Here is a 23,015-nt window from a genome sequence, read left to right as displayed (position 1 = left end):
GCCTTGAAACTCCAACCTGTACCCCTGGGACACTATTTATACAATCCATGGGTCCAGGCCAGAATGAACCCAAATTTGACTGAAGAGTTTCAGACGTGCCCCAACCTGAGCGGACTCCCGCGAGGGAGCCCCAGCGTCATGCTGAAGATTTTGCAGAAGCAGAGGTTGACTTCTGCTCCTGTGAACCTGGAGATGCCGTGGACTGTTTTCCCTTTCCCCTTCCTTTACCTGCAAAGAAAGGGGAACCCTTGCCCTTTTTGTATTTGTTGGGCCGAAAGGACTGCATCTGAAAATGATGCGTCTTTTTAGCCGGCGCTGGAGCATTAGGGAGAAATGTCGACTTACCTGTGGTAGCCGCAGAAACTAAGGCATCCAGCCCATCTCCAAACAAAGCCTTGCCCTTGTACGGGAGAGCCTCCATATTCCTTTTGGAATCCGCGTCTGCATTCTATTGGCGAATCCACAACGCCCTACGTGCTGAAATCGCCACGGTAGCGGCTCTTGATCCCAAGAGACCGATATACTTTCATGGCTTCCAGCATGTACGCAGCAGCGTCCTTGATATGACCTAACGTTAGGAGTATTTCGTCTCTATCTATCGTGTCAATGTCTGATGACAAGTTTTCTGACCACTTTTCTATAGCACTACTCACCCACGCACAGGCAGTGGTAGGCCTGAGTAATGCCCCATTGGTCACATAAATAGATTTCAACGTAGTCTCTAACTTGCGGTCTGCCGGCTCCTTTAGTGAAGCCATCCCAAGCGCAGGGAGAATCACCTTTTTTGTTAACCTTGACAGAGCACTGTCTAAAATGGGGGGTGACTCCCACCTTTTCCTATCCTCTGCAGGAAAGGGATAAGCTGCCTGAATCCTTTTGGGAATCTGGAATTTCTTCTCAGAATTTGTCCAGACTCCTTCAAAGAGTCCATTCAGTTCATAAGATGGAGGGAAAGTTATATTAGGTTTCTTCTCTGTAATGAAGTAAGCCTTCACCTGTGGTAAAGGAGGGGGCTCCGTAACCTCTAACACCTCCCTTATAGCAACAATCATGTATTGAATGTTTTTTCCCAATTTTGGATCAATTCCCCTGGAATCACTGTTGTCGACACAGGAATCAGAGTCCGTGTCGGTGTCAGTTTGTACTACTTGTGCAAATGACCTTTTTTGTGAACCAGAGGGGTCCCCTGTGGATGAAAAGGCAGAACTATTAAAAATCACGTCTTCCACGGATTTTCTTCAGTTTTCTGCATGAGACTCAGATTTATCCAATCTCTTACTTATATTATTCACACTATCACGTAATTCTTTCACCCATTCAGGCTCATGGTGCGACAGCAGTGCCACCACATTACATCCTTGTGTCCCTAAAATGGCTTCCTCAGGCGAAAAGCTCCGTGCCTCAGACATGTTACACCCGTGCAAAATCACACCACAGACACTCTGGGGCTACTGGAGACAGACCCACAGTAAAATCTGTATGAGGGACACAGAAAGGAATTTGCCAGTCCACAACTCAGCGCCAAAATAACAAATCCCTGTGTATCGTTTTTTATACACATAGACCTTTCAAGTGCTTATATAATGCCAATAATGGGATTTAGCACTGAAATACACTCCCCCACCCCCTTTTTTGCACCCTGATACTTGGTCAGATGTGGAGAGGAGGATCAGCGTGTCTTCCCTTGCTGTGTGCTGGGCGGAAATGGCGCTGAGAAGTGTGCTGGCTGCCTGAGGAAGAAGTTCCGCCCCATGCAATGGCGCGTTTCCCCTCAGGCATTACAAACAATCTTTATACTGGCGGGGGTGTAGGACAGTGTAAAACAAAATAAGAATTTACTTACCGATAATTCTATTTCTCGGAGTCCGTAGTGGATGCTGGGGTTCCTGAAAGGACCATGGGGAATAGCGGCTCCGCAGGAGACAGGGCACAAAAAAGTAAAGCTTTACTAGGTCAGGTGGTGTGCACTGGCTCCTCCCCCTATGACCCTCCTCCAGACTCCAGTTAGGTACTGTGCCCGGACGAGCATACACAATAAGGGAGGCATTTTGAATCCCGGGTAAGACTCATACCAGCCACACCAATCACACCGTACAACTTGTGATCTAAACCCAGTTAACAGTATGACAACAGAAAGGGCCTCTTAAAGATGGCTCCTTAACAATAACCCGAATTAGTTAACAATAACTATGTACAAGTATTGCAGATAATCCGCACTTGGGATGGGCGCCCAGCATCCACTACGGACTCCGAGAAATAGAATTATCGGTAAGTAAATTCTTATTTTCTCTATCGTCCTAAGTGGATGCTGGGGTTCCTGAAAGGACCATGGGGATTATACCAAAGCTCCCAAACGGGCGGGAGAGTGCGGATGACTCTGCAGCACCGAATGAGAGAACTCCAGGTCCTCCTTTGCCAGGGTATCAAATTTGTAAAATTTTACAAACGTGTTCTCCCCCGACCACGTAGCTGCTCGGCAGAGTTGTAATGCCGAGACCCCTCGGGCAGCCGCCCAAGATGAGCCCACCTTCCTTGTGGAGTGGGCTTTTACAGTTTTAGGCTGTGGCAGGCCTGCCACAGAATGTGCAAGTTGAATTGTGTTACAAATCCAACGAGCAATCGACTGCTTAGAAGCAGGTGCGCCCAACTTGTTGGGTGCATACAATATAAACAGCGAGTCAGATTTTCTGACTCCAGCCGTCCTTGCAATGTATATTTTTAAGGCTCTGACAACGTCCAACAACTTGGAGTCCTCCAAGTCGCTAGTGGCCGCAGGCACCACAATAGGTTGGTTCAGATGAAATGCTGATACCACTTTAGGGAGAAAATGCGGACGAGTCCGCAGTTCTGCCCTATCCGAATGGAAGATTAGATAAGGACTTTTATAAGATAAAGCCGCCAATTCAGATACTCTCCTGGCAGAGGCCAGGGCTAGTAACATAGTCACTTTCAATGTGAGATATTTCAAATCCACCTTTTTCAATGGTTCAAACCAATGGGATTTGAGGAAATCTAAAACTACATTTAGATCCCACGGTGCCACCGGAGGCACCACAGGAGGCTGTATATGCAGTACTCCCTTGACAAAAGTCTGGACCTCAGGGACAGAGGCCAATTCTTTTTGGAAGAATATTGACAGGGCCGAAATTTGAACCTTAATGGATCCCAATTTGAGACCCATAGATAATCCTGATTGCAGGAAATGTAGGAAACGACCCAGTTGGAATTCCTCCGTCGGAACCCTCCGATCCTCGCACCACGCTACATATTTTCGCCAAATGCGGTGATAATGTTTCACGGTGACTTCCTTCCGTGCCTTAATCAAGGTAGGAATGACTTCTTCTGGAATGCCTTTCCCTTTTAGGATCTGGCGTTCAACCGCCATGCCGTCAAACGCAGCCGCGGTAAGTCTTGAAAAAGACAGGGACCCTGCTGTAGCAGGTCCCTTCTCAGAGGTAGAGGCCACGGTTCGTCCGTGAGCATCTCTTGAAGTTCCGGATACCAAGTCCTTCTCGGCCAATCCGGAACCACTAGTATTGTTCTTACTCTTCTTTGCCGTATGATCTTCAATACCTTTGGTATGAGCGGCAGAGGAGGAAACACATACACTGACTGGTACACCCAAGGAGTTACCAGTGCGTCCACAGCTATTGCCTGTGGATCTCTTGACCTGGCGCAATATTTGTCCAGTTTCTTGTTGAGGCGAGACGCCATCATGTCTACAATTGGTCTTTCCCAACGGTCTATTAACATGTTGAAGACTTCTGGATGTAGACCCCACTCTCCCGGATGAAGATCGTGTCTGCTGAGGAAGTCTGCTTCCCAGTTGTCCACGCCCGGGATGAACACTGCTGACAGTGCTATCACGTGATTCTCCGCCCAGCGAAGAATCTCGGCAGCTTCTGCCATTGCACTCCTGCTTCTTGTGCCGCCCTGCCTGTTTACATGGGCGACCGCCGTGATGTTGTCCGACTGAATCAACACCGGCTTTCCTTGCAGGAGAAGTTCCGCCTGGCTTAGAGCATTGTAGATTGCTCTTAGTTCCAGAATGTTTATGTGAAGAGACTTTTCCAGACTCGTCCATACTCCCTGGAAGTTTCTTCCTTGTGTGACTGCTCCCCAGCCTCTCAGGCTGGCGTCCGTGGTCACCAGGATCCAATCCTGAATGCCGAATCTGCGGCCTTCTAATAGGTGAGCCTTCTGCAACCACCACAGAAGTGACACCCTTGTCTTTGGTGACAGGGTTATTCGCAGGTGCATCTGCAGATGCGACCCTGACCATTTGTCCAACAGATCCCTTTGGAATATTCTTGCATGGAATCTGCCGAATGGAATTGCTTCGTAAGAAGCCACCATTTTTCCCAGGACTCTTGTGCATTGATGTACTGACACTTTTCCTGGTTTTAGGAGGTTCCTGACCAGATCGGATAACTCCTTGGCTTTTTCCTCTGGAAGGAAAACCTTTTTCTGAACCGTGTCCAGAATCATTCCTAGGAACAGCAGACGAGTTGTCGGGATTAAATGGGATTTTGGAATATTCAGAATCCACCCGTGTTGTCTTAGCACCTCTTGAGATAGTGCTAAAGCTGTCTCCAGCTGTTCTCTGGACCTTGCCCTTATTAGGAGATCGTCCAAGTATGGGATAACTAATACGCCTTTTCTTCGAAGAAGAATCATCATCTCGGCCATTACCTTGGTAAAGACCCGAGGCGCCGTGGACAATCCGAACGGCAGCGTCTGAAACTGATAGTGACAGTTTTGAACAATGAACCTGAGGTACCCCTGGTGTGCGGGGTAAATCGGAACGTGTAGATACGCATCCTTGATGTCCAAGGATACCATAAAGTCCCCTTCTTCCAGGTTCGCTATCACTGCTCTGAGTGACTCCATCTTGAACTTGAACTTTTTTATGTAGAGGTTCAAGGACTTCAGATTTAGAATAGGCCTTACCGAGCCATCCGGCTTCGGTACCACAAATAGAGTGGAATAATACCCCTTTCCTTGTTGTAATAGGGGTACTTTGACTATCACCTGCTGAGCGTACAGCTTGTGAATGGCTTCCAACACCCTCTCCCTTTCGGAAGAGACGGTTGGTAAGGCAGACTTCAGGAAACGATGAGGAGGATCCGTCTCTAATTCCAACCTGTACCCCTGAGATATTATCTGCAGGATCCAGGGGTCTACCTGCGAGTGAGCCCACTGCGCGCTGTAATTTTTGAGACGGCCCCCCACTGTCCCCGAGTCCGCTTGAGAGGCCCCAGCGTCATGCTGAGGTTTTTGCAGGAGCCGGGGAGGGCTTCTGTTCCTGGGAAGGAGCTGCCTGTTGGTGTCTCTTCCCTCTTCCTCTGCCTCGTGGCAGGTACGACAAGCCCTTTGCTCTCTTATTTTTGTAGGAGCGAAAAGGCTGCGGTTGAAAGGTCGGTGCCTTTCTCTGTTGGGGAGTGACTTGAGGTAAAAAAGTGGATTTCCCGGCAGTAGCCGTGGCCACCAAGTCTGATAGACCAACTCCAAATAACTCCTCCCCTTTATACGGCAAAACCTCCATGTGACGTTTTGAATCCGCATCGCCTGTCCACTGTCGTGTCCATAAGGCTCTTCTGGCTGAAATGGACATAGCACTCACCCGAGATGCCAGTGTGCAAATATCCCTCTGTGCATCACGCATATAGATAAATGCATCCTTTATTTGTTCTAACGACAGTAAAACATTGTCCCTATCTAGGGTATCAATATTTTCAATCAGGGATTCTGACCAAACTACTCCAGCACTGCACATCCAGGCAGTTGCTATAGCTGGTCGTAGTATAACACCTGCATGTGTGTATATATTCTTTTGAATAACTTCCATCTTTCTATCTGATGGATCCTTAAGTGCGGCCGTCTCAGGAGAGGGTAACGCCACTTGTTTGGATAAGCGTGTGAGCGCCTTGTCCACCTTAGGGGGTGTTTCCCAGCGCGCCCTAACCTCTGGCGGGAAAGGGTATAATGCCAATAACTTTTTTGAAATTATCAACTTTTTATCAGGAGCAACCCACGCTTCATCACACACGTCATTTAATTCTTCTGATTCAGGAAAAACTGTTTGTAGTTTTTTCACACCATACATAATACCCTGTTTTACGGTATCTGTAGTATCAGCTAAATGTAACGTCTCCTTCATTGCCAAAATCATATAACGTGTGGCCCTACTGGAAAATACGTTTGAATTTCTACCGTCGTCACTGGAATCAGTGCCCGTGTCTGGGTCTGTGTCGACCGACTGAGGCAAAGGGCGTTTTACAGCCCCTGACGGTGTTTGAGGCGCCTGGACAGGCATTAATTGATTGTCCGGCCGCCTCATGTCCTCAACTGACTGTTCACGTAATTCCACAAATAAAGGCATCCATTCTGGTGTCGACCCCCTGGGGGGTGACATCTGCATATTTGGCAATTGCTCCGCCTCCACACCAATATCGTCCTCATACATGTCGACACCACGTACCGACACACACCGCAAACTCACAGGGAATGCTCTAATGAAGACAGGACCCACTAGCCCTTTTGGGGAGACAGAGGGAGAGTCTGCCAGCACACACCACAAAGCGCTATATATACAAGGGATATCCTTATATTAAGTGCTCCCTTATAGCTGCTTTAATATATATATATATAGCCATTAATGTGCCCCCCCTCTCTGTTTTACCCTGTTTCTGTAGTGCAGTGCAGGGGAGAGACCTGGGAGCCGTTCTGACCAGCGGAGCTGTGACAGAAAATGGCGCCGTGTGCTGAGGAGATAGGCCCCGCCCCTTTTTCGGCGGGTTCTTCTCCCGCTATTTTTCCAGTCAGGCAGGGGTTAAATATCTCCATATAGCCCCTATGGGCTATATGTGAGGTATTTTTAGCCTTGTATAAGGTTTATATTTGCCTCTCAGAGCGCCCCCCCCCAGCGCTCTGCACCCTCAGTGACTGCCCAGTGAAGTGTGCTGAGAGGAAAATGGCGCACAGCTGCAGTGCTGTGCGCTACCTTATGAAGACTGAGGAGTCTTCAGCCGCCGGTTTCCGGACCTCTTCACGCTTCAGCATCTGCAAGGGGGTCGGCGGCGCGGCTCCGGGACCGGACTCCACGGCTGGGCCTGTGTTCGATCCCTCTGGAGCTAATGGTGTCCAGTAGCCAAGCAGCAAATCCACTCTGCATGCAGGTGAGTTTACTACTTTCCCCCTAAGTCCCACGTTGCAGTGATCCTGTTGCCAGCAGGACTCACTGTAAAGAAAAAAAACCTAAACTAAACTTTCTCTAAGCAGCTCTTTAGGAGAGCCACCTAGATTGCACCCTTCTCGTTCGGGCACAAAATCTAACTGGAGTCTGGAGGAGGGTCATAGGGGGAGGAGCCAGTGCACACCACCTGACCTAGTAAAGCTTTACTTTTTTGTGCCCTGTCTCCTGCGGAGCCGCTATTCCCCATGGTCCTTTCAGGAACCCCAGCATCCACTTAGGACGATAGAGAAAGTATGCTACCTTTTGCCAGTGACAGCAGGGTTCATGCTGCCCAGGGCGCCCCCCCGCACCCTGCGCGCAGCTGGGCTCTGTGTACATGGAGAGCATGCTCGCGCAGCGTTCCCGCTCGCTGCGCGGTACCTTAAGCCATCACGATGACCGGAGGTCCCTCTCTGCAGATCTCCGGTAACACTACTCACCAGTCTTCTGACTTCTGGCTCTGTTAGGGGCGTGACGGCGTGCTGTGGAAGTGAGCGCATAGCCGCAGCTAGTGTTCAGTACCCTTCTGGAGCTAATGGTGTCCTGTCAGCAGAAGCAGAGCCATGAAACTATATAGGAAGTTGGTTCCTACTTCTTCCCCCTAAGTCCCACGAAGCAGGGAGGCTGTTGCCAGCAGTCTCCCTGTAAAATAAAAAACCTAAACAAAGTCTTTTAGTAGAACTCTGTAGAGCTCCACTAGAGTGCGACCAGTCTGCCTGGGCACATTTTCTAAACCGAGGTCTGAAGGAGGGGCATAGAGGGAGGAGCCAGTTCACACTCTGGAAAAGTCTTAAAGTGCCCATGACTCCTGCGGAACCGTCTAAACCCCATGGTACTGAAGTGGACCACAGCATCCTCCTCTAGGACGTATGAGAAAAGTCAAATGATTGTAAGTACAGATATGTCCTCATAAATCTACATGCTTCTGAACACAATGAGACTAGGACGCACAAGAAGACTGTGCTATTAATTTGATATAGGACACTTGTATATCTGTGTGTGACTGAATCTTTATACGAATTGCTCCAATGTAGCAGCCGCAGCTTTTCCAATACAAGTTTTTTTGTACTCCGTATACAGACTCCGTCACACGCAATAATAGGATTTTAATACCTACCGGTAAATCCTTTTCACCTAGTCCGAAGAGGATGCTGGGGACTCCAAAAGGACCATGAGGTATAGACGGAATCCGCAGGAAACATGGGCACACTATAAGACTTGGAATGGGTGTGAACTGGCTCCTGCTTCTATGCACCTCCTTCAGACCTCAGTTATAGGAACTGTGCCCAGGGAGACGGACATTTCGAGGAAAAGGATTTTTGTTAACCAATGGGTGAGAAACACACCAGCTAACACCACAATACACCGTACAACATGGATTGCAAGAAATACCAGTTAACGGTATGAACTAAAAACAGCAACAAGCTGAATATAACCGATACACAACCTTCGTGTAACAGAAAACAATGACCAGCGATACAACAGCAAGTAACAGTCCGCACTGGGATGGGCGCCCAGCATCCTCTACGGACTAGGAGAAAAGGATTTACCGGTAGGTATTAAAAATAAGATTTTACTTACCGGTAAATCTATTTCTAGTAGTCCGTAGTGGATGCTGGGGACTCCGTAAGGACCATGGGGAATAGACGGGCTCCGCAGGAGACATGGGCACATTAAGAAAGAATTTAGATTCTGGTGTGCTTTGGCTCCTCCCTCTATGTCCCTCCTCCAGACCTCAGTTAGAGAAACTGTGCCCGGAAGAGCTGACAGTACAAGGAAAGGATTTTGGGAATCCAGGGTAAGACTCATACCAGCCACACCAATCACACCGTATAACTTGTGATAACTTTACCCAGTTAACAGTATGAACTATCACAGAGCATCAGATAAACTCCGATGCAACTATAACATAACCCTTATTTAAGCAATACCTATATACAAGCATTGCAGAAGAAGTCCGCACTTGGGACGGGCGCCCAGCATCCACTACGGACTACGAGAATTAGATTTACCGGTAAGTAAAATCTTATTTTCTCTAACGTCCTAGTGGATGCTGGGGACTCCGTAAGGACCATGGGGATTATACCAAAGCTCCCAAACGGGCGGGAGAGTGCGGATGACTCTGCAGCACCGAATGAGCATACACAAGGTCCTCCTCAGCCAGGGTATCAAACTTGTAGAACTTTGCAAAGGTGTTTGAACCTGACCAAGTAGCCGCTCGGCAAAGCTGTAATGCCGAGACCCCTCGGGCAGCCGCCCAAGAAGAGCCCACCTTCCTTGTGGAATGGGCCTTAACTGATTTAGGCAGCGGCAACCCAGCCGCAGAATGAGCCTGCTGAATCGTGTTACAGATCCAGCAAGCAATAGTTTGCTTTGAAGCAGGCGCCCCAAGCTTGTTGGAAGCATACAGGATAAACAAAGATTCTGTTTTCCTGACCTTAGCCATTCTGGCTACATAAACCTTCAAAGCCCCAACTACATCCAGTGACTCGGAATCCTCCAAGTCAGTAGTAGCCACAGGCACCACAATAGGTTGGTTTATATGAAAGGATGAAACCACTTTCGGCAGAAATTGTGGGCGGGTCCGCAATTCTGCTCTATCCGCATGGAAAACCAGATAAGGGCTTTTATGTGACAAAGCCGCCAATTCTGACACACGCCTAGCCGAAGCCAAGACTAATAGCATGACCACCTTCCACGTGAGATATTTTACTTCCACCGTTTTTAGTTGTTCAAACCAGTGTGATTTCAGGAAACTCAACACCACATTAAGATCCCAAGGTGCCACTGGAGGCACAAAAGGGGGCTGAATATGCAGCACTCCCTTTACAAACGTCTGAACTTCAGGCAGAGAAGCCAGTTCTTTTTGAAAGAAAATGGATAAGGCCGAAATCTGAACCTTAATGGAACCCAATTTAAGGCCCAAAGTCACTCCCGACTGTAAGAAGTGAAGGAAAAGGCCCAGCTGGAATTCCTCCGTAGGCGCATTCCTGGCCTCACACCAAGCCACATATTTTCGCCATATACGGTGATAACGTTGAGCAGTCACATCCTTCCTAGCCTCTATCAGCAGAGGAATGACCTCATCCGGAATGCCTTTTTCTGCTAGGATCCGGCGTTCAACCGCCATGCCGTCAAACGCAGCCGCGGTAAGTCTTGGAACAGACAGGGCCCCTGTTGCACAAGTCCTGTCCTAGAGGCAGAGGCCACGGGTCCTCTGTGAGCATTTCTTGCAGATCTGGATACAAAGTCCTTCTTGGCCAATCCGGAACAAAGAGTATTGTTCTCACTCCTCTTTTCCTTATGATTCTTAGCACCTTGGGTATGAGAGGAAGAGGAGGAAATACATAGACCGACGGGAACACCCACGGTGTCACCAGTGCGTCCACAGCTATCGCCTGAGGGTCTCTTGACCTGGCGCAATATCTCTGCAGCTTTTTGTTGAGGCGGGATGCCATCATGTCCACCTGTGGCAGTTCCCACCAACTTGCAATCTGCATGAAGACTTCTTGATGAAGTCCCCACTCTCCCGGGTGGAGGTCGTGCCTGCTGAGGAAGTCTGCTTCCCAGTTGTCCACTCCCGGAATGAACACTGCCGACAGTGCGCTTACGTGATTCTCCGCCCAGCGAAGAATTCTGGTGGCTTCTACCATCGCCACCCTGCTCCTTGTGCCGCCTTGGCGGTTTACATGAGCCACTGTGGTGATATTGTCTGACTGAATCAGAACCGGTTGGTCGCGAAGCAGGGACTCCGCTTGACGTAGGGCGTTGTATATGGCCCTTAGTTCCAGGATATTGATGTGAAGGCAAGTCTCCTGACTTGACCACAGCCCTTGGAAATTTCTTCCCTGTGAGACTGCCCCCCACCCTCGGAGGCTTGCATCCGTGGTCACCAGGACCCAGTCCTGAATGCCGAATCTGCGACCTTCGAGAAGGTGAACACTCTGCAGCCACCACAGGAGAGACACCCTGGCCCTGGGGGATAGGGTGATTAACCGATGCATCTGAAGATGTGATCCGGACCACTTGTCCAGTAAGTCCCATTGGAAGTTCCTCGCATGGAACCTGCCGAAGGGAACGGCCTCGTATGATGCCACCATCCTTCCCAGGACTCGAGTGTAGTGATGCACTGACACCTGTTTTGGTTTTAATAGATTCCTGACCAGTGTCACGAGCTCCTGAGCTCTCTCTATCGGGAGATAAACCCTTTTCTGGTCTGTGTCTAGGATCATGCCTAGGAGAGGCAGATGAGCTGTAGGAACCAACTGCGACTTTGGAATATATAGAATCCAGCAGTGTTGCCGTTACACTTCCAGAGAAAGTGATACGCTGTTCAGCAACTGCTCTCTTGATCTCGCTTTTATGAGGAGATCGTCCAAGTACGTGATAATAGTGACACCTTGCTTCCGCAGGAGCACCATCATTTCCGCCATTACCTTGGTGAATATTCTCGGGGCCATGGAGAGACCAAACGGCAACGTCTGAAATTGGTAATGACAATCCCGTACCGCAATTCTGAGGTACGCCTGATGAGGTGGATAAATGGGGACATGAAGGTATGCATCCTTTATGTCCAGAGTCACCATAAAATCTCCCCCGTTCAGGCTTGCAATAACCGCTCTTAGCGATTCCAACTTGAACTTGAACCTTTTCAGGTATATGTTCAGGGATTTTAAATTCAATATGGGTCTGACCGAACCGTCTGGTTTCGGGACTACAACATGGTCGAATAATAACCCCCTCCTTGTTGAAGGAGGGGAACCTTGACCACCACCTGTTGAAGATACAAAGCTCCACCTGTGGCAGTTCCCACCGACTTGCAATCTGCGTGAAGACTTCTTGATGAAGTCCCCACTCTCCCGGATGGAGGTCGTGCCTGCTGAGGAAGTCTGCTTCCCAGTTGTCCACTCCCGGAATGAACACTGCTGACAGTGCTCTTACGTGATTCTCCGACCAGCGAAGAATTCTGGTGGCTTCCGCCATCGCCACCCTGCTCCTTGTGCCGCCTTAGCGGTTTACATGAGCCACTGCGGTGATGTTGTCTGACTGAATCAGCACCGATTGGTCGCGAAGCAGGGTCTCCGCTTGACGTAGGGCATTTTATATGGCCCTTAGTTCCAGGATATTGATGTGAAGGCAAGTCTCCTGACTTGACCACAGACCTTGGAAATTTCTTCCCTGTGTGACTGCCCCCCACCCTCGGAGGCTTGCATCCGTGGTCACCAGGACCCAGTCCTGAATGCCGAATCTGCGGCCCTCGAGAAGGTGAGCACTCTGCAGCCACCACAGGAGAGACACCCTGGCCCTGGGGGATAGGGTGATCAGCCGATGCATCTGTAGATGTGATCCAGACCACTTGTCCAATAGATCCCATTGAAAGGTCCTCGCATGGAACCTGCCGAAGGGAATGGCCTCATATGATGCCACCATCTTTCCCAGGACTCGCGTGCAGTGATGAACCGACACCTGTTTTGGTTTTAATAGATCTCTGACCAGTGTCATGAGCTCCTGAGCCTTCTCCATCGGGAGATAAACCCTCTTCTGGTCTGTGTCCAGAATCATGCCCAGGAAGGGCAGATGAGTCGTAGGAATCAACTGCGACTTTGGAATATTTAGAATCCAGCCGTGCTGTTGTAACACTTCCCGAGAGCGTGCTACGCTGATCAGCAACTGCTCTCTGGACCTCGCCTTTATGAGGAGATCGTCCAAGTATGGGATAATTGTGACCCCTTGCTTTCGCAGGAGAACCATCATTTCCGCCATTACCTTGGTAAATATTCTCGGTGCCGTGGAGAGACCAAACGGCAACGTCTGGAATTGGTAATGACAATCCTGTACCACAAATCTGAGGTATGCCTGATGAGGTGGATAAATGGGGACATGAAGGTATGCATCCTTTATGTCCAGAAACACCATAAAATCCCCCCCTTCCAGGCTTGCGATGACCGCTCTGAGCGATTCCATCTTGAACTTGAACCTTTTCAGTATATGTTCAGGGATTTTAAATTCAATATGGGTCTGACCGAACCGTCCGGTTTCGGTACCACAAACATGGTCGAATAATAACCCTTTCCTTGTTGAAGGAGGGGAACCTTGACCACCACCTGCTGAAGATACAATTTGTGAATTGCAGCTAACACTATTTCCCTTTCTAAGGGGGAAGCTGGCAGGGCTGATTTGAGGTATCGGTGAGGGGGCATCTCTTCGAATTCCAGCTTGTATCCCTGAGACACAATCTCTATTGCCCAGGGATCCACCTGGGATTGAACCCACTTGTGGCTGAAATTTCAGAGACGCGCCCACACCGGGCCTAGCTCCGCCTGTGGAGCCCCAGCGTCATGCGGTGGATTTAGTGGAAGCCGGGGAGGACTTCTGTTCCTGGGAACTAGCTGTGTTGTGCAGCTTCTTTCCTCTGCCCCTGCCTCTGGCAAGAAAGGACGCACCTTGGACTTTCTTGCCTTTTTGTGATCGAAAGGACTGCATTTGGTAATACGGTGCTTTCTTAGGTTGTGAGGGAACATATGGCAAAAAATTTGACTTTCCACCAGTAGATGTGGAGACCAGGTACGAGAGACCCTCCCCAAACAACTCCTCACCCTTGTAAGGTAAAACCTCCATGTGCCTTTTTGAGTCGGCGTCGCCTGTCCATTGCAGAGTCCACAGGACCCTTCTGGCAGAAATCGACATTGCATTTATTCTGAGCCCAGAAGGCTAATGTCTCTTTGAACATCTCTCATATATAGGACAGCGTCTTTTATATGCCCCAGGGTCATTAATATAGTATCCTTGTCCAAGGTATCAAGATCCTCAGATAAGGTATCCGTCCATGCTGCTACAGCACTACACACACAGAGCCGACGCAATTGCCGGCCTTAGTAAGGTACCTGAATGTGTATAAATGGACTTCAGGGTACCCTCTTGCTTTCTATCCGCAGCATCTTTTAGGGTGGCCGTATCCTGTGACGGCAGGGCTACCCTCTTGGATAAGCGTGTTAGAGCTTTGTCCACCCTAGGGGAGGATTCCCAGCGTAACCTGTCCGTTGGCGGGAAAGGATACGCCATAAGCATCCGTTTGGAAATCTGCAGATATTTATCTGGAGATTCCCAAGCCTTTTCACATAACTCATTTAGCTCATGTGAAGGGGGAAAGGTCACCGAAGGGGGAAAGGTCACCACCTGCCTTTTTTCCCCATACACATGAACCCTCTTGTCAGGGACTGGGGTTTCCTCTGTGATGTGCAACACATCCTTCATTGCTATAATTATATAACGGATGGCTTTAGCCAGTTTAGGCTGTAACTTTGCATCATCGCAATCGACACTGGAGTCAGAATCCGTGTCGGCATCTGTGTCAACAATTTGCGATAGTGGGCGCTTCTGAGACCCTGATGGCCTCTGCGACATAGGATCAGGCATGGGTTGAGACCCCGACTGTCCTAAGGTTTCAGCTTTATCCAACCTTTTATGCAAGGAATTAACATTATCATTTAAAACCTTCCACATATCCATCCAATCAGGTGTCGGCGCCGTCGGCGGAGACACCTCATTCATTTGCTCCCGCTCTGCTTCCACATAGCCTTCCTCGTCAAACATGTCGACACAAGCGTACCGACACACCACACACACAGGGGATGCTCTTTTTGAAGACAGTTCCCCCACAAGGCCCTTTGGAGAGAGAGAGAGAGAGAGTATGCCAGCACACACCCCAGCGCTATATGTCCCAGGAATCACACAGTAACTTAGTGTTAACCCAGTAGCTGCTGTATAATATGTTTTTGCGCCTAATTTATGTGCCCCCCCCCCCCCCCCCCTCTCTTTTTACCCTCTTCTACCGTGAATCTGCAGGGGAGAGCCTGGGGAGCTTCCTCTCAGCGGAGCGGTGGAGAGAAAATGGCGCTGGTGAGTGCTGAGGAAGAAGCCCCGCCCCCTCAGCAGCGGGCTTCTGTCCCGCGTTTCTGTACAAACTTAAGGCGGGGGCTCATGCATATATACAGTGTCCAACTGTATATTATGCAAACTTTTGCCAAGAGGTCCTAATTGCTGTCCAGGGCACCCCCCCTGCGCCCTGCACCCTACAGTGACCGGAGTATGTGGGTGTAGTGTAGGAGCAATGGCGCACAGCTGCAGTGCTGTGCGCTACCTCAGTTTGAAGACTGGAGTCTTCTGCCGCCGATTTTGAAGTCTTCTTGCTTCTTTCACCCGGCTTCTGTCTTCCGGCTCTGCGAGGGGGACGGCGGCGCGGCTCCGGGATCGGACGACAAAGGGTGAGATCCTGTGTACGATCCCTCTGGAGCTAATGGTGTCCAGTAGCCTAAGAAGCAGGACCTATCTGCAGAGAGTAGGGCTGCTTCTCTCCCCTCAGTCCCACGACGCAGGGAGTCTGTTGCCAGCAGATCTCCCTGAAAATAAAAAAACCTAACAAAATACTTTCTTATAGCAAGCTCAGGAGAGCTCACTAAACAGCACCCATCTCGTCCGGGCACAGATTCAAACTGAGGTCTGGAGGAGGGACATAGAGGGAGGAGCCAGAGCACACCAGTATCCAAATTCTTTCTTAAAGTGCCCCGTCTCCTGCGGAGCCTGTCTATTCCCCATGGTCCTTACGGAGTCCCCAGCATCCACTAGGATGTTAGAGAAATGGAGGAAACGACCCAGCTGAAACTCCTCCGTAGGAGCTTTCTTGGCTTCACACCAAGACACATACTTTATCCAAATACGGTGATAATGCTTCGCCGTGACCTCCTTTCTAGCCTTGAGGAGAGTGGGAATGACTTCCCCGGGAATACCCTTTCGAGCTAGGATTTGGCATTCAACCTCCACGTCGTTAAACGCAGCCGCGTTAAGTCCCGGAAGACGCATGGCCCCTGCAGTAACAGATCCTCTCTGAGAGGAAGAGGCCAGGGATCTTCTATGAGCAATTCCTGAAGATCCGGATACCAGGCCCTCCGTGGACAATCTGGAACAACGAGTACCGCCCGAACCCTTGTTCTTCTTATGATCCTCAACACTTTTGGAACACCCACGGAGTTACCAGGGCGTCAACTGCACTGGCTTGAGGGGGAATGCGGTCAACATCCTGCTGGACGGGATCCCGGCGGTCGAAATACCGACGCCGGAATCCCGACCGCCACAATCCCGACATATTCTCCTTCCGTGGGTGTCCACGACACCCATAGAGGGATAATATAATAGTGTGCCCGCAGCGTGGCGAGCGAAGCAAGCCCGCAAGGGGCTGCGTTCCGCTCGCCACCCCTGTCGGGATTGTGTGGTCGGGATTCCGGCGTCGGTATTTCGACCACCGGGATCCCGTCCAGCGGGATTACGTACTGATCCCCTTGAGGGTCCCTTGACCTGGAACAATATCTCGGAAGCTTCTTGTTGAGGCGAGACGCCATCATGTCTATTTGAGGAATTCCCCAACGACATGTCACTTCTGCAAAAACCTCTTGATGAAGACCCCACTCTCCTGAATGTAGATCGTGTCTGCTGAGGAAGTCAGCTTCCCAGTTATCCACGCCCGGAAGGAAGACCGCTGACAGAGCGCTCACGTGCTTTTCCACCCAGCGGAGAACTTTTGTGGCCTCCGCCATTGCCGCTCTGCTATTTGTTCCGCCCTAGCGGTTTATGTACGCCACCGCTGTTACGTTGTCCGACTGAATCAGGACAGGTAGATCTCGAAGCAAGTGTTCCGCTTGCAGAAGGCCATTGTAAATGGCTCTTAATTCCAGAACGTTTATGTGCAGACAAACTTCCTGGCTTGACCATTTTGCCTGGAAATTTCTTCCTTCTGTGACTGCTCCCCAGCTTTGGAGACTTGCATCCGTGGTCAGCAGGACCCAATTCTGGATCCCGAACCTGCGGCCCTCTAGGAGGTGACAACTTTGAAGCCACCACAGGAGAGATATTCTGGCCCTGGAAGATAGACTTATTTTCCGATGCATGTGCAAGTGAGACCCGGACCACTTGTCCAACAGGTCCCACTGAAAAACTCGGGCATGAAACCTGCCAAAAGGAATAGCTTCGTAAGCTGCAACCATCTTGCCCAGCACCCGAGTGTATTGATGAATCGCAACCCTTGCCGGTTTCAGAATCTCCTTGACCATGGTCTGGATTTCCAGGGCTTTTTCCACTGGGAGAAATACTTTCTTTAGTTCAGTGTCCAGAATCATGCCCAGGAAAGACAGCCGAGTTGTCGGAATCAACTGTGTTTTTGGCAAATTTAGAATCCAACCATGTTGTTGCAGAATCGTCAGGGAGTGCGCCACGTTTCTTAGCAACTGCTCCTTTGATCTCGCCTTTATCAGGAGATCGTCCAAGTACGGGATAATTGTGACACCCGGCTTGCGTAGGAGTACCATCATTTCCGCCATTACTTTGGTGAAGACCCACGGGGCCGTGGAAAGACCAAACGGCAACGTCTGAAATTGGTAATGACAATCCTGCACCGCAAACCTCAGTAAAGCTTGATGCGGAGGATATATTGGGACATGTAAGTAGGCATCTTTTATGTCGACTGACGCCATCAAATCCCCCCCTTCCAGGCTGGAGATCACTGCTCGAAGAGATTCCATCTTGAACTTGAAAGTTTTCAAATACAGATTGAGGGATTTTAGGTTCAGGATCGATCTGAGTGAGCCGGGCGGCTTTGGTACGACAAAGAGGCTCGAATAAAACCCTTCTCCCCGTTGAGACGGGGGTACCGTGACAATAACACACTGTTGACACAGCTTTGTATCACCGCACTCACTACTTCCCTTTCTGGGATAGAAACTGGCAAGGCCTATTTGAAAAATCGGTGGGGGGGGCACCTCCTGAAACTCCAGTTTGTACCCTTGGGACACTATGTCTAACACCCAAGGATCCAGGCCCGAGTGAAACCAGACCTGACTGAAGAGTCGGAGACGCGCCCCCACCGGTACGGACTCTCGTAGGGGAGCCCCAGCGTCATGCGGTGGACTTGGCAGAAGCCGGGGAGGACTTCTGGTCCTGGGAGCTTGGCACAGCAGGCGACTTTTTTCCCCTTCCTCTACCTTTAGAGGCAAGTAAGGACGACCTCCTTCCTCTTTTGTATTTAACAATAATAAACAACAATAGCACTTGTTATTAGGCGCAAGCTTCCTTTGGGTCTAAATTGAACACTTGTAAATAAATAATTGTAGTTGCTGCTCCCAACAGGTGATTTGGATTATCACCTAATTAAAGACAATAGTTGGAAATAAATGAGAGCGCAATTGCAATTAATAAAATTGTATATACTTTAATACATGCACATCATATATTAGACAGAATTAAAAACAAGGTTAATCTAAAAAGTCAAATTAATATTGGTGCTTGACACACCCCCAGAGGGTTCCACAACCTGTAATTGATCCGGTAATTGCCTGTAAATCAATCACTGTCTCAAGTGTTGGTAGCTTTTTCTACTATGTTTGAATAGAGTTCCACAGAATATTAAATGATGGTTTTTAGGAGTAAAGTCTGATGCTCACCGCTGCTGGAGTTCAATAGCAATAAACTTCCCAGTATCTGGTGCAGCGGAGGGAGAAGGAGCATACACCTCTCTGGATCCAAATGCAGTATGAAGAGAGGGAGAGCGGCTGTCAGCAGCGCCGCTCACAGCGTCCCTGTCAGCCCGTGCTCCGTACTCCACAATTAGGGGCGAGCTGATAAGATGTTTCTCAGGGTACACGTGGAAATGAGCGCGGCTGTAGACTGGCAGTGGAACAGTGGAGACAGAGTCCGGAACAGTGTTGTGGTCCTCACAGGGGTAGCCTTTACGCGTTTCTCCGCTGTCAACGTATAGCGGTTTCCTCAGAAGGTATACGTTGACAGCGGAGAAACGCGTAAAGGCTACCCCTGTGAGGACCACAACACTGTTCCGGACTCTGTCTCCACTGTTCCACTACCAGTCTACAGCCGCGCTCATTTCCACGTGTACCCTGAGAAACATCTTATCAGCTCGCCCCTAATTGTGGAGTACGGAGCACGGGCTGACAGGGACGCTGTGAGCGGCGCTGCTGGCAGCCGCTCTCCCTCTCTTCATACGGCATTTGGATCCAGAGAGGTGTATGCTCCTTCTCCCTCCGCTGCACCAGATACTGGGAAGTTTATTGCTATTGAACTCCAGCAGCGGTGAGCATCAGACTTTACTCCTAAAAACCATCATTTAATATTCTGTGAAACTCTATTCAAACATAGTAGAAAAAGCTACCAACACTTGAGACAGTGATTGATTTACAGGCAATTACCGGATCAATTACAGGTTGTGGAACCCTCTGGGGGTGTGTCAAGCACCAATATTAATTTGACTTTTTAGATTAACCTTGTTTTTAATTCTGTCTAATATATGTGCATGTATTAAAGTATATACAATTTTATTAATTGCAATTGCGCTCTCATTTATTTCCAACTATTCTCTTTTGTATTTATTAGGCTGAAAGGACTGCATCTGATAACGGGGTGCCTTTTTCTGTTGTGCAGGAACAGAAGGAAGAAAGGATGACTTACCCGCTGTAGCCGTTGACACCAGGTCAGCGAGGCCGTCACCAAACAAGACACTACCTTTATATGGGAGAGCTTTCTTAGAGTCGCCATAAGCATTCCATTGATGAATCCACAGCGCTCTCCTGGCCGAGACTGCCATGGCATTGGCCCTTGATCCCAAGAGGCCAATATCCCTCGCCGCATCCTTTAGGTAAGCCGCAGCATCCCCGATATAACCGAGAGTCAAAAGAATGTTATCCATATCCAGGGTATCCATGTCAGATGCCATATTATCAGCCCACTTAGCAATAGCACTACTCACCCATGCCGACACCACGGCAGGTCTGAGCAGTGCACCCGTAGTGACATAAATGGCTTTTAATGTTGTTTCCTGCTTACGATCCGCAGGGTCCTTTAGGGCAGCAGTGTCAGGAGACAGAAGCGCCACCTTCTTGGACAGCCGTGATAGAGCCTTGTCCACATTGGGAGATGACTCCCACTTTTCCCTGTCGTCAGAGGGGAAGGATATGCCATAAGAATCCTCTTGGGAATCTGCCACCTTTTATCAGGAGATTCCCAAGCTTTTTCACAAAGAGCATTCAGTTCATGAGAGGGGGGAAACGTCACCTCAGGCTTCTTTCCCTTATACAAACAAACCCTTGTATCTGGAACAGCACACACTTCAGAAATATGTAAAACATCTCTAATAGCCACAATCATGTACTGAATACTCTTAACCAATTTTGGATGTAAACTGGCCTCACTATAGTCGACACTGGAATCGGAGTCCGTGTCGGTATCCGTATCCGCTATTTGGGTAAATGAACGCTTTTGTGACCCTGAGGGGGCCTGTACCTGAGATAAGGCGTCCTCCATGGATTTTCTTCACGTTTGTGTCTGAGATTCGGATTTATCCAGCCTTTTAGTCAATAACGCCACATTTGCATTCAATGTACTCAACACATTCACCGAATCAGCAGTCGGCGGTGCCGACAGAGCCACTCCCAAATCCTTCTCTGCGCCCCCAGAAACTTCCTCCGAGGAGGAGCACTCAGCCTCAAACATGTCGAGACACCGTACCGACACGCACACACACACACAGGCTATAGGGGACAGACCCACAGGGAAGCCTGTTAGAGAAACACAGAGGGAGTTTACCAGCTCACACCCCAGCGCCTATTTCAATGCTGAGAAATAATATCAGATGTTCTGCGCTGTTACAATAGTACCAAATTACTGTGCCCCCCCCGACCCCCTCCCCACCCCCACCCCCGGTTTTGCTCCCTATTACTTGATCAGGAGAGTGGAGATCCGGGCCAGCGTCTCTGCAGTCTGTGGAGAGAGAAAATGGCGCTGGTAAGCTGTGAGGGCTAAGCCACGCCCCCACTCGGCGCGCTGTAGTCCCGCTCAAATTTGAATCTTTATACTGGCGGAGGCTTATACTTATAATATATCTCTTTTAGCCAGTCTTTACCTCAATAACATGCTGCCCAGGGCGCCCCCCCTGCACCCTGTAAGTGCCGTTGGAAGTATGTGTGGGAGCATGGCGCGCAGCGCGACCGCTGCGCTGTACCTCGTTACTGAAGTCTTCTGCCGTCACTGAAGTCTTCTGTTCTACTATATACTCACCCGGCTTCTGTCTCTTCTGGCTTCTGTGAGGGGGTTGACGGCGCGGCTCCGGGAACAAGCAGCTAGGAGCACCAAGTGATCGAACCCTCTGGAGCTAATGGTGTCCAGTAGCCTAAGAAGCAGAGCCTTTAACTCAGAAGAAGTAGGTCTGACGTCTCTCCCCTCAGTCCCACGAAGCAGGGAGCCTGTAGCCAGCAGGTCTCCCTGAAAATAAAAAACCTAACAGAAAGTCTTTTCAGAGAAATTCAGTAGAGTTCCCCCGTGTGTGACCAGTCTCTCTGGGCACAGAATCTAACTGAGGTCTGGAGTAGGGGCATAGAGGGAGGAGCCAGCTCACACCTTTTCAAAGTCTTATAGTGTGCCCATGTCTCCTGCGGATCCCGTCTATACCCCATGGTCCTTTTGGAGTCCCCAGCATCCTCTAGGACGTAAGAGAAATACAAGTGTCATATATCAAATTAATCATCACAGTCTCCTGGTGCGTGTCACAACTGAGGGCCTGAGCTGACAGGAGAAAGCCTCAGTTGTAGGGGCTGAGATGTAGTGGAACCTGGGAGGTTGAATCAGACCCCTGGACATGTAAGTAACACGTAAGAAGGTTGCCAGAAGGCGTGACCATGACAACCAGAGTAAAAGTCAATAATGATTTATTTAAGATAACTCCATGTATCACAGCAGTGGTAAAAGAATAATGCAATAAGCAATAAAGTATAACACAGTTCCTGGATACTACGGGTTGGCAATGGCCACAGGGCTCTGGTAGTAATAGGTACAGTTCTTAATGTCCTTGAGATGGAAAGTCCTTACCAGGCCCGTTCGTAGTAATGAGAATAGCCAAGGAACACGCCAGCTGATGTTAACTGTAAGCTGGTACGCTGTTGTTGGAATAGCTGCTGTGGGTACTGGTTGGAACCAGTCAGGTGTTAACACGGAGTGGATGCTGGATGGAACCAGCCAAATGGTAGTATGAAGCTTGAGAGCGAAGAAATACTGGTACCGGTGGTTTGTGGAAATCTGCTGGGAAAGCACCGGCACTTTAAGGAATGCTGATCACTGCTGGAAGCTGACTGCTGGAAGCAGATGGATTTGTAGCTGGAAACTGGAGTAGTCACGGGGGACTGCAGAGTCAGGCTGCACCGCAAGGTGGTAAGCTGGTGCGGGTCTCTAAGTGGAGGCTGGAGACAGGAGCTGGAAACCTGGAAAAACAACCACAGGAGAGAGAGACTGGAAACAAGGTTTGACAACCAAAGCACTGACGATTTCCTGGTTCAAGCACAGAATATTTATACCTGCAGCAAGGCAGGCATTGGCTGAGCAATTATGCAGATTCCAGTAGAGCAGCGGATTGGTGGAAATTGAGGCATGTGACTGAAACCAACAAGGATGCGCCCATGCTAGCACCTGGAGGGAAAGTTAGTTTGAGAAACCATGTGGAGATTCAGCAGTAATGGCGGCGAAGGCCGCGGAGGGCAGGAGACGCCACACTGGCAACTTGCATACTGGAACCACATGGATGACAGCGGAGGCCGCGGCAGGCATGAGGCGTTACACTGATAAGTCTGTATACTGGAAACACAGGAACGGCGGCGGAGGCCGCGGAGGGCTGGAGACGCCATTCTGAGATTTAACATGAAGCCGGGTGACAGCGCTTTAGAGTGACAGGAGGGAG

General features: G+C 49.6%; 1 protein-coding gene across 6 annotated transcripts in view; it reads right to left on the bottom strand.

Moving 5' to 3' along the window:
• The window catches only part of LOC134945051 (glutaminase kidney isoform, mitochondrial-like), a 1,232,451-nt gene that overhangs the window by 855,671 nt on the left and 353,765 nt on the right, over positions 1-23,015 (bottom strand). The gene's annotated exons all lie outside the window — the stretch shown is intronic.

This window comes from Pseudophryne corroboree, chromosome 7 (assembly GCF_028390025.1).
Source record: "Pseudophryne corroboree isolate aPseCor3 chromosome 7, aPseCor3.hap2, whole genome shotgun sequence".
NCBI classification, from domain to species: Eukaryota; Metazoa; Chordata; class Amphibia; order Anura; family Myobatrachidae; genus Pseudophryne; species Pseudophryne corroboree.
This window is presented reverse-complemented; position numbering and strand designations above follow the sequence as displayed.